Source organism: Ambystoma mexicanum, chromosome 4q, assembly GCF_040938575.1.
Source record: "Ambystoma mexicanum isolate Mex_15411 chromosome 4q, UKY_AmexF1_1, whole genome shotgun sequence".
NCBI classification, from domain to species: Eukaryota; Metazoa; Chordata; class Amphibia; order Caudata; family Ambystomatidae; genus Ambystoma; species Ambystoma mexicanum.
This window is the reverse complement of record NC_090928.1, coordinates 980,451,895-980,463,895: the sequence shown is the minus strand read 5'-3', so window position 1 is coordinate 980,463,895 and position 12,001 is coordinate 980,451,895. Positions and strand designations below refer to the sequence as shown.

The 12,001-nt window shown below is 47.4% G+C and overlaps 1 long non-coding RNA gene across 1 annotated transcript in view; it reads left to right on the top strand.

The window, feature by feature from the left end:
* LOC138467134 (uncharacterized) overlaps positions 1 to 10,957 on the top strand; it is a 28,045-nt gene extending 17,088 nt beyond the window's left edge. The window contains exon 2 of the long non-coding RNA XR_011268064.1: positions 10,596 to 10,957. This is a non-coding gene — a long non-coding RNA (uncharacterized lncRNA). The remainder of the gene's footprint in view (positions 1 to 10,595) is intronic.
* Positions 10,958 to 12,001: the final 1,044 nt, after the last annotated feature.

The following is a 12,001-nucleotide window of genomic DNA, read 5'->3' as shown; positions in this document are numbered from 1 at the left end:
ATATCACATCCATAATCACAGGTGACTCCTCAGAATCCCGCAACACGCACTAAACTTGCTACGTTCACCGACGCTCTAGGTCTGAAAGACAAATGGAGACATCTACACCCTGATATAAGAGAATATTCACACCACTCTGGAGCACACGCATCGCTATCGAGGCTAGATTACTTCTTTCTTCCAGTGGTGAACCTTCACCAGGCACGCGAGACACAACTACTACCCAGAGGTATCTCAGATCATTCCCCTCTTATATTAGAGCTCACTACTAATAGGCCTCCCCCCGCCCACCTGGCAGTTGAACAACTACTACTTGGGATTCCCAGACCTTGTGGAGCAAATCCAGGAGACCACAAAAACTTACTTCGAGCTAAACACGGGCTCTGTGGAGAACCCGACAGTGCTGTGGGAGGCATACAAGACGGTGCTAAGAGGAGAAATCATTTCCTGGACCGCGGCCCATAGAAGAAAACACCTAAACACGCTACGGGAAGCCGATGCGAGAGCACAAAGTGCAGAGGCAGCCCACCTGGCCCACGACCAGCCGGAAACACACTGTGCATTACAACTAGCACAAAAACAACTGCAAAATATAGCCCTAGACAATGCTAAGCAGGCACATACAGCAATGCGCGCGAGGGTATACGAGACAAGAGACAAAGCGGGCAAGATGCTGGCCTGGCTGGAGCGTAGGGATGAGGGCCTCGGCCAGGTCAGGATGATCAGCGCAGAAGACTCAGAGCCGATAACGGCAGACCGAGACATAGCAGAAGGTTTTGCAACCTACTATGCTGAGTTATATAGAACACCAACCTCCCCTGTTGACACATCAATTGGAAGCAAGATGGCACGGAGCAACACAGGTTCGATCCCCGGGTCCGCGCATAGAAACCTCTGGGTATTAAGCGCGTTATAAATAACCTATCATATCATATCATATTATAATCCTGTGAGAGACCACCCTTCCCACACTTAACACGAACCAGATAAGCCTGCTAGAAAAAGATATCACAGAGGATGAACTAAACACAGCCATATCAGACCTTCAATCTGGTAAGACCCCAGGACCAAATGGCTTCCCGATCGAAAGTGTGGAAGAAAATAGGCCCGAATGAGATAACACCACACCTGTTGAAAATGTTTGAAAACTCACGTACAGAGGGTTGCCTACCATAGGACCTTAGAAAAGCCACTATTATAGTATTACCTAAACTAGACAAACTACCAGACAAATGCAGCTCATACAGACCCATCTCCCTCATAAATACCGAGATCAAAATACCAGCAAAGACACTGGCAATCCGACTGCAACAGGTCATACCTTAACTAATTCACCCAGACCAGTGCGGCTTCATGCCGCAAAGATCAACCCGAATGAATATATGCAGGCTGCACTCAGCTCTAGAGAGAGCAGCCACAATCCAAGGCCCACCTGGCCCTGCTCGCAATAGACTTCGAAAAGGCTTTCGACTCAGTCTACTGGGAGGCAATCTGGGGAATAATGCACAGAATGGGCTTCAGCCCGCAATTCATGAGCTGGGTAAAACTGCTCTACGAATCTCCAGTGGCAGTAACAAAAGTAAACGGATATGTGTCCAACCCTTTTGTACTAGGAAAGGGGACGAGACAAGGTTGCCCCCTATCAGCCATGATTTTTGCGATAGCGATCGAACCCCTTGCTGAACCACTTAGAGACACAGGGACATGGAGTGGATTTCGTTGGGCAGTCGACTGGGAGGCAGTGGCATAACACAAAATGTGGGGGCCCCCCTGCAAGCCATGCTGAGGGGGCAACCCCCAACTCAGAAACAAATCACTGGTCCCACCTCACTCTGGGCCGTCATAGATTATCACGCTTGCGCAATACGCGCAAACGTGCTGCTGAAGGGATATGCTACACACTGCACTAGGAGAAAGATGTAAATATGTATTTTAATGCGATATACAGCACACTTTCTGAGAAAAATTGGCTACAAAGCCAGAGTGTTTGCAATTGTTTTGTAGGGTAACACCAATCCAATAGATGCAAGTCACCAACAGTGCACAGGAACATTGATGCTTTGCTATTAAAAATGCCATGCCACAATGAAAACATGTCCAACTGCCTGCACAATGTAGACCAGTGTAGACATGTAATAACGTTACAGTAAAGCATGCCAGGCCACATTTAGACATACCTAGACTAGTTGCACCAAAATGTCAATCGAAGCAATTACACTCCTCAAGAAGAGAACACAAATTGAAGACCGTGGTCTCCAACAACATGGCCAAACTCTTTAAAACCTTCAAGGAACTGGTCAATCCTGTTGCAGACTTTACCTCTCCTGTTCCCTCCCAGACCCTCTGTATGGCTCTGTAATCTCACTTCTCTGCTAAAACTCAGGACATCCTGTCCTCCATCTCCTCTTCCTCTCCCTGACCCACTTAGGCCATCCCTACTTCTCTTCCTCCTTTCTCCTCTTTCTCTCTGACAACGCCTGATGAGGTTTCTAGACAAGTCTGATCTATGAAAGTGTCACCCAAACAGGCGCTTCCCTGCTCCTCCAGAACCATCAAGAACCATATTGACACCCTCGCTCCAGCCTTGGCCGATTTCTGCAATCACCCTTTCGCCACTGAAACGTTCCCCTCTCCCCTTAAGAACTCCCTTATGCACCCACTCCTCAAGAAGCCGTCTGCCGATCCTGCCTGCCCGGCAAACTATCGCCCAATCTCCATCACTCCTTTCTTGGGCAAACTGTTAGAAAAGCTGGCCATCTCTCAGCTTACTCTCCACACAGAATCTGTTGCTTGTCTCCATGACCTTCAGTCTGACTTCAGAGCTGCCAGAGTCACAGAAACTGCTCTCCTGAACACCTCTGAAGATCTGCTGTCTAACATTGATTCCAGCATTCCTTCTGTCCTCATCCTCCCTGATCTTTCCTCTGCTTTGAGCATGGTCAACCACTCCATCCTGATCAATCGACTCCCCGAGGACCTGGGCATCACGGATCAGTCCCTTGATTGGCTGACCTCCTTCCTCTTGGACAGCCCCTCCCAGGTCCAATTTGGTCCCTTTCTCTCTGCTCCATCCTCTCACCCTGGTTTTTCAACCTCTACTTGACCCCTTTGGCCCACCTGTCTCTACCTTCTCCTCAAAACTTTCAGTGTTATGCAGATGTCACTCCACTTTCCTTCAGGCTCCCCTCACACTCCTCTCCTCTCTCACTCATTCCTGACTGTCTATCTACGATCCAGGATTGTTGTGCCTCCAATGATCTCTGCCTTGATGTCAGTAAGATGGAGACCCTGCTCATTTGGACTCCTGGCTCTGTCCGCCCGCCTTGGGCCCTCTTCCTTCGCCTTCCTGTGTGGCATACAACCTTGGTGTCATCTTTGAGTCCACTCTCTCTTTCTCTCCTCATATCTCGGCGTCACCAAGAAGTCCCACTACCAGCTGCTCCTCAACAAAGGGACTCTTCTCTTTCTCACTTTCCCCCAGAAGCTCACTGTCTTCAGAGCCCTGGTTTGTTCTAGGACTACAGAAACAGCCACTTTCTCAATCTGCCTTCCTCGACAGTACACCCTCTGCAACTAATCCAGAACAGGACCACAAGACTTATCCTTGGCCTCAAGCCCAGGGATCGTATCTCTCCAGCCCTGAAATCTCTCCACTGGCTCCCACTTTCTGCACGGATCAAGTTCAAGACCCTTTGCATTGTCCACAAGGCTTTCTGAGCCTGGGGCCCGCACTACATCCAATGCTCTTGTCCAAAATATCTTCCTTCTCGAGCCCTTCGCTCAGCTACCTACAACTCTCTAAGGGTTAGACGCGTCTCCAGGCAGAGAGTGTGGGGTAGATCTCTCTCCTCTGCAGGTGCTTCCTTCTGGAATTGCCTCCCTGCCCCTCTCAAACCTGAGCCGGACCACCTGAAGGTCCGGAAGCAGCTCAAAACTTTCCTCTTCTCCTCTGCTTCCTCTCTCTCCCTCCGCTGCTGGCCTACCTGACCTACCTGTCTGCTGTACCAACTGGTTGATTGGCTACCCTCAGAGTCTCACTGAGTCCAGACTCTTTCTTGATCAATCACCCTTGCACTGCCTCTGGGCCTACCACGCACTTAGGGGCTGTAACTGTAACCCTACAGTCCCTTGTTCTCCTTGCACTACCCAGAGCCCCGCTGCCCTGGCTGCACTTACTCAGAGCATTGCTGCCCTGTTTTTCCCTCCCCTCTCCCTTGCACTTCGCCCCTCCCTTTCCCCTTGCACTTCTCGTTCTCGCACTTGCACAATCTGAATGACACAAGGCCTAGTAAGATCGTTTGTCTTGTCCTCCCTCTATCTTCCCTCACTTGTCTTATCGCGCCTAGAAACACTTGTGTACAGGCGCATACAAATGACTTATATCATATAAATTGATCACAGATGCCCAGAAAAATATACAATGCTGCAGTAAGAAACGGCTAGATTGGCAGCACACAAATGGCAATCTAGCCAGGTAATTCACTTAGCAGGACTGCTTTATCAGAAATGCCCAGTTAAAGAAAAGTCAAACCAAACGGACGAATGACTAGACTGGCTGCACCAAAATGCCTCTTTAGCCACTAATACCACATCATGCCTGCTTAACCTGGACATGGACAGCATTATGATTTGTTACACAATCCTGCCCCCCCCCCCCCCCCCCCACACATCCCCTCTCCCTCCCAACCCTACCCCAACCTCCAAAATCAGCTCCTGGGCCCAGAATTACCTTCACATCCCTCTTCCTTGTCCCAGAGCTTACTCATGAGGCTCTTTGCCTCATAGGTAAGTACTGGCATGAGGAAGAATGGGACTAGGAGTAATAAAGACTACAGGTAGCTAAATCAGGCATTACCTCCATGTACCTCGACCTCATCCAAGTACTTGTGTATGAGGCAGAGTGCCTTACACACAAGTACTGTCTCATACCCACTGGGACGAGGAAGAATAGGGCTAGGAGTAATGAGTAATCAAGGCATTAAACACAAGCATTGGTGCCACAATATTGAGTTGGCTGGGATTCAGCACTCCCACCCCCTGAAATTGTGGGCTATGTTGACTCGACCTGACTGACCTTCAGAGCAGTTGCCAGACAGAAGAGGACATAGATGTTAAATGGCACCAGGGTTTTGCTGTTAACAAGAGCGCAGCAATTAGTAACATAAAGCATTTCACTGTTAGAACCTGCATTCAAATGCCACATTTTTTAGGCAATTGAAATTGTGAGGTGGTTTTAATACTTGCATGCCAGGGGAGTGATTGGAAGGGTAGAGAGGGAACAGGAGACCACTCATTCTCACAGCAGTCCATAAGTGGGGGCTTTCAACATTACAGGAGAGAGTTAACTGCTTGTAACATTGAAGCTGCACTAGAATAGTCTCATTAAAATTCATAAAGAAATGAGATGCCCCCAAACAAATAAGTTTGCTCCTCCCCCACCGCCAATGAAGTTAGCGCCTCTCCCAACATTTTGAGGGTTAGCCCCCTGAAATGTAGGTTTTGTTGCGCCCCTAAACGCAAGCACACACACCATTCACCATATACACACATGCACACCCAGCCATCCATACATTTAAGTGTGCATTCTTTCACCATACAGGCACACCCAGGTAGCCACCTGTACATTTAAGTGGGCACCCTTTCACCATACAGGCACAAACACCCAGGCACCCAACCATACATTTATGTGTGCACTTTTTCACCATACACTCACACACTCAGCCACCTATACATTTAAGTGGGCACCCTTTCACCATACAGGCACACCCAGGCAGGCACCCGTACATTACAGTGTGCACCCGTTCACCATACACTCACACAGGCAGCCACCTATACATTTAAGTGTGCACCCTTTCACCATACACTCACAAACGCACACGTCATGGGGTTGAGGGGAACCCTAATACTTCAAAAAGAAATTGGGGCTCGTTACAACTATGCCGGTCCAGAAACAATGGTGCTGGTAAGTTTACTGGCACCGTTGTTTCCGGACCGGCATAATACAGCTCTGCGGGCGGTTGCCGTCCCGCCCCGGCAGGTCAGACCTGCCGGGCAGAATGGCACCCACCCGCAGAGTTTTCACTGAAGCACCGGCACCGTTATGAACGGTGCTGGTGCTTCTGTGGTCCCCATTCCCATAGAGTCCGATGGAAATGGGGACTTAACATTTGCCGGCGCCTGACTTCCCGAACCGCCGGGGTTGTAATCCCCCGGTGTTACCGGGAAGTCAGGCGCCGGTAAATCATTACGGTCTGGCAGCAACCTGCCGGTAGCACTGGCACGGTTACCGCCAAACCCATAATGAGGTCCATTGTTTCTTTTTGAAGTTACTCTGACTCCATAAAGAAATCATTTCCGTTAAGGACCGAACCATAACGGAAATAATTTCTTTTGTGAATGCAGACTGACTTCAAAAATAATCTATTTATTTTTGAAGTCATAGGGCTCCTCCCACCCCATGACATGGAGGCCTCCAGCCTAGGGTCTTCCATGCCATGGGGAGGGCTGTGCCCTCGGACTTCAAAAAGAAAGTTTCTTTTTTTAGTCACTCTGCCTTCATAAAGAAATGATTTCTGTTACGGAAATCATTTCTTTATGAATGCAGAGTACATTCAAAAAGAAAAAAAATATTTTTTTTTGAAAAAAAAATATTTTTCTTTTTTTCCTCCAGTGGGGCCCCCTCCCAGGACATGTGCTAGTGGGCCCCCCTACACCATGGGGGCTGCAGGGGCTGCGGGGGCCCCTGTTATGCCAGTGCTGGGAGAACAAAGTGTCCTTATACGAGGATGACCTACTGATATACCTAAAAGACCCAATAAGATCCTGCCCCATGGTGACGCGTCTGTTGGAAAGATATGGTTCTTTCAGTGGTCTACGTGTCAACTGGACTAAGTCCACCCTATTTCCAATAGGACAGGAGGAGGACGCAGTGCCAGCCCACTGCCCCTACCGTGTAGAAAGGGAACTGTTTAGGTACTTATGTATACAAATTAAGAATAAACTCACCGATTATATACCGAAAAACCTACACCCAGTGGCGACGAAATTTGCGGATGACGTCCGTCACTGGTCAGCCCTACCACTAACACTGCTAGGTAGAGCGGCGCTTTTCAAAATGATGGCCCTGCCCCGTTTCCTCGCCAGGTGCCCTATGATTTATAGTATACCGTTTCCTATACATACTACAGATTGCTCCACTACATATCCCACAAAACGAATTCCACAAAATAGACTAAACACTCAGGAAGCTGTTGTGGTGTGGAGGTCACCCGCGTTTAGCACTTGCCACCCTCCAGAGATCCGTATGGGAAGGCGGGATTGGGCTCCCCCTGTTGCAGACATATTACTGGGCCAGTCAGATTGCAGTCGTGAATGATAAACTACACAAAGACATCTCCCTACCACACAATAGGCAGTTAGTAACGACAACCTAGAGAAACCCATCATGAAAAACCTTTACTGTGCGAAAATCCGGACAACTAACCCGACTATGCAATCACACATAACACGAATCTGGGCAGATGCAAATAAACACGTTGGATGGGAAAACAAACTGACCCAGGCGCAGCCACTATGGAACAATGATAACCTCCTGGGAGTGAATGGACTCCCAAAATGGCCCATTTGGTCAAGGCAAGGGATACTAAAGATAGAGGATTTCGTGAAAGATGGTAACATAATCACGTTCACGGACCTGGCCCTTCGCTTCAATCTTCCGCAAACCAAACATTACCACTACGCCCAGCTGAAGCACGCATTACAGGCCCACCTCCCTGACCTGGACAACATGCCAGAATATACCCCAATGGAACATAACCTATTCCCAGAGCAAATCAAACACAAGACAACCTTGACCCTCTACAGTGCAATAACCTCCTTCGCCACACCCGAACTATCAGCTCTGGGAAAGCGATCTGGGTGCTATACTTTATTTATTTATTTATTTAAATTTATATAGCGCGCAAGCAGCCCAGGGGCATTGAGGCGCTGTTACTTACAATAACTTAGTTACATGGTACATATGATAGCGATTGTTGACACATTATGAGTAGTACAGGAAATCATACTGTTGTTACAAATATTGCATTTGGGCGTATATTACAAACATAAATGATAAGTATTTGTGCTGATGTGTCGGTCCTTATGTGAAGAGGGTAGTTTTCAGTGTTTTGCGGAAGGTGGTGAGGGAGTCCTCGCCACGGATGGTGGGAGGTAGGGCATTCCAGAGGGTGGGCGCGAGGTAGGGGAAGCTGGATCCACCCGCTTTTACTCTTTTTACTAATGGCACAGAGAGCATGTTGGTGTACGGGGATCTGGTTGGCCTGGTGGTGGAGACAGGGTGGATCCTTTGAGAAAGGTAAGCAGGAGCAGTGAAGTGAATGCACTTGTGGGTCAGTGTCAGGGCTTTGAATACGATCCTTTCCTTTATTGGGAGCCAGTGGGCTAGTTTTCTGGCTTCAGAGATGTGTTCTCTTTTAGCAATGCCTTGGGCTGCCCGGAGAGCATTGTTCTGTATTACTTGTAGTCTCACTAAGTTTTTGTTGGAGGTTCCTAGAAAGAGTACATTGCAGTAGTCTAGCCTGGAGCCGGTGATGGCTCTGGCTATGTTGGTGCAGTTCTCTTTGGATAGAAAGGGCCTGATTGCGTTGATAAGTTTAGCATGATATGCAGCTGCGGATGCTATTGCGTTGACTTGTCTATCCATGGATAGGCTGGAGTCCAGGTAGACTCCCAGAGTTTTGACAGAATCGGAGACCGGGATTTTAATGGAGTCAATGGTGAAGTGGATAAATTGGACATCTAGGTTTTTTAGCGTGTCGGGGGAACCTACCAGGAGGAGTTCCGTCTTGTCAGAGTTGAGGCATAGTCCGTTGTCAGCCATCCAGGCTTGGATGGCTGACAACGGGAAGAATGGGTCTCCGAACTGATGTTTCCCAGAAAAATAGCTATATCGTCCAGGCTCAGGCTAATCCAATTAAAGATACTACACTGGATATACTATCCTAGAGTAGCACTTTTTAAATGGGGAAAGATAAGTGATCCAGTCTGTTTGCGCTGTAAAACTGAGGAAGGCACCCACATTCAACAATTCTTGCAGGCGTGTTGCAACACTTTATCGGGGGGTCATGCGTAGAACGGTCCCCAGACCCCAGAAAATGCTACTGTTGGGGGTGGAAGATGAGGGTGAACTGTCGAGATATGAGATTCTGTTTACTTCCACCGTGCTGATAAAAAGGAACATAGCACAACTATGGGGATCCAATGTGACGCCAAAATACGAACAATGGTTGACAGACATAGACATTTGTGTCGCAATGGAACGCAGGGTCTACACTGCTAGAGGATGCCCAGAGAAGGCGCAGAAAATATGGCAGAAATGGGAGGACGCTCACTAAAATGTGGTCAGAAAAGAATAAGCAATGTGAACTGCTGGGAAGCATTTTGGTAACCTGAGACATATATCGTGTAATGGGAATGTGATTTACAGCATTGTGAATAGCCTTTCTCGACTAAAGTATGACTCTGGCAGTACTCAATTGAATACCTTCTATGTGTTATGTAGTTGTATTTGTCTGTCTAAAATACAATAAAATGTTTTATCCAACAAAAAAAATTGAAAGTGAACGCATTTTCCAATGTCTTAGCTTTCTGTTTCGTTTGTTAAATAGCTTGTTTCAGCCAAAAGAAAGGTCCTCCCAGAGAGGAAGTGTTGTGTTGAAAAAAATCTTGCCTGGAAATAGCATTGATGTTTCCCTGACTGCTGCTGAAGATAGAACGTTCAGAATGCAGTCAATGCTATAGCGTTAAGCACCCGTTCCAAGGGCTGGAACTGGTGTTAACGGCCCGGGGCCCAAGTTAAAGGCCCGAGCGAAGGAGCCTTCAGGTTCCATGGGACGCGGGCTTAGATTAGCAGTTCAGGCGACACAAGGAACCTGATTGGCTGCTCCCCCTCACCCGGGTGCTAATAGTAGTCATGGACTGCACTCCTAACATTCTGATTGGCTGAGATGAGGTCAATAATGATTTCCATGTGCTAATAATAAATAATGCATGCTGTAGTTTGGAAAAATCATAATGATATGTTTTGGGGCTGTGGTTCAGTACTTGTTCACACTGCATAGGTATTATGTACAATAATTCACGCAAGGGCCTGTAAGCACCCTTCTTTATATCATATCTGTATGGGGTGAAAATGTGGGTGAGTAAGATGTCGACAGTTTCATTTTTGCAGGACCTCCCCCACACACTTTTGTATATTAGGTTTATGAATGCCCCTTCAAATAGAGACACAACGTTTTCATCATGCTGTGCAAGGGCTTTAATTTGCGTTTGTCTCCTCCATTTTGGTGGAGGTAAAAATGTGCAGAAGTCCCATATTGCCTTCTAACTCCTAATCATGCGCTGTTCAGTCAGTGCATACAGTATTCCCCCAAACACCTCATGCGGTAAAAATGATGAGAGCATTTCTGCATTAATATTCCGTTCTGTTTGTGTGAACCTGGCGGCGGTTAATATATGCTTGCATTAATAGGAATTTGAAAAATGGATTCACAATTCTTACAAATCATGTTTTTGTACCATTTTGTGTCTTTCAGGAAAAGCCCATTTGAAATAATCGTGAATTTTTCCATCATTTAAATTTGAGACTCTCGTTGCTGCGGACAAACGACCGTAGAAGGATATTTTCTGAATGTGAAAAAGAATGCTCGTCATCGCAAATGCACAGTTGGGCCAGATCAGAAGTCACTCCTTACAATCTAAAAAAACACATTGCCCAGTCAATTGCCGCATGCCCTTGCTTACAGAATGCATGATAAACCGCTGCAGAGTGGGTCGGAAAAGCGATTCATTTGCACTGTTTTGAAGGACGTGCTGCTATCTCAATACACAATGGTTACTGATTACTGGGTACTTTAACACTTATGTTGTCGAATAAACTGGTAAACCAGGCGCTTTATACATTGTGAGTTACCTTTTGTTTGGCTCAAAAGATGTATTGCTCCATACTATGGATATAACACCTGACTTTTTGTAACTACACATATCGTACACCATACATAGTTTTTAGTCAAATAATATGAATACTTATTCACTAAAAAAGCTTTGGGTATTGGTTCTATTATAGTACCTTAGGTTAATAAATAGCCCTACAAGTTCCCAGAAAAAAAACTCCTGCTCGTGTTGCAAGTCGCTAAAGGCAGCGCAGGGGTGAATGTATGTACAGTTTAAATCTTCCCCAAGCAGGACATTGGGCCTCATTCCGAGTATGGCGGTAAGGGATAGCGGCCACCGCTAACGAGAGCGGTGGCGGTAATCCCTTACCGCCATACTCCGAGTTCCCTTAGCGCCATGGTGCTTTTAACACCTGCTTTTAGCAGGCGTTAAATACCATGGCGCTAAGGGACCTTGATGTTAATTACGCCACCGTAATTTACGGTGGCGTAATTGACGCCTTCCCCACTCCCATTATGCCCTATGGGGCAAGAATGGGAATGGGGAAGGGTAAATGGGGATTGGGGAATTACCGCCCCGCCAACCTTGGAATGGGGCGGTAATTCCGCCAACCACCAAGGCGCTGCCGGTCCGGGTACGGCGTCAACCAAGGCGTTAATAGCGCCATTGGTTAGCGCCGTACTCGGAATGAGGCCCATTAACTTCTTACCTAAGTGTCAGGGGAAGGAGAAAGGTGCACAGATGTATCGGTTCGGTCCACAGACCTAGTGATTGTGTAGCTTGCTATCCTGTAAAGTGGGCATACTCCATGTCTCTGTGCATCCCCTAGCCCTCCCAGGTGCCAGTGGAGTAGCCCCCCGCCTAGATTGTTCTCCCTCATGGTGGCAAGGGTGAACATTTTCAATCCTCCTCAACCAATCATGTACCTGAATTTTAATTACATTTTGGCTCGTCAGAACCATCCATATATCTACACAATTGTAGGCCTTTTATTCTGGGGTGGGGCAGGGACTATGAACAAAAATGATTTCACACACTTTCACGACAC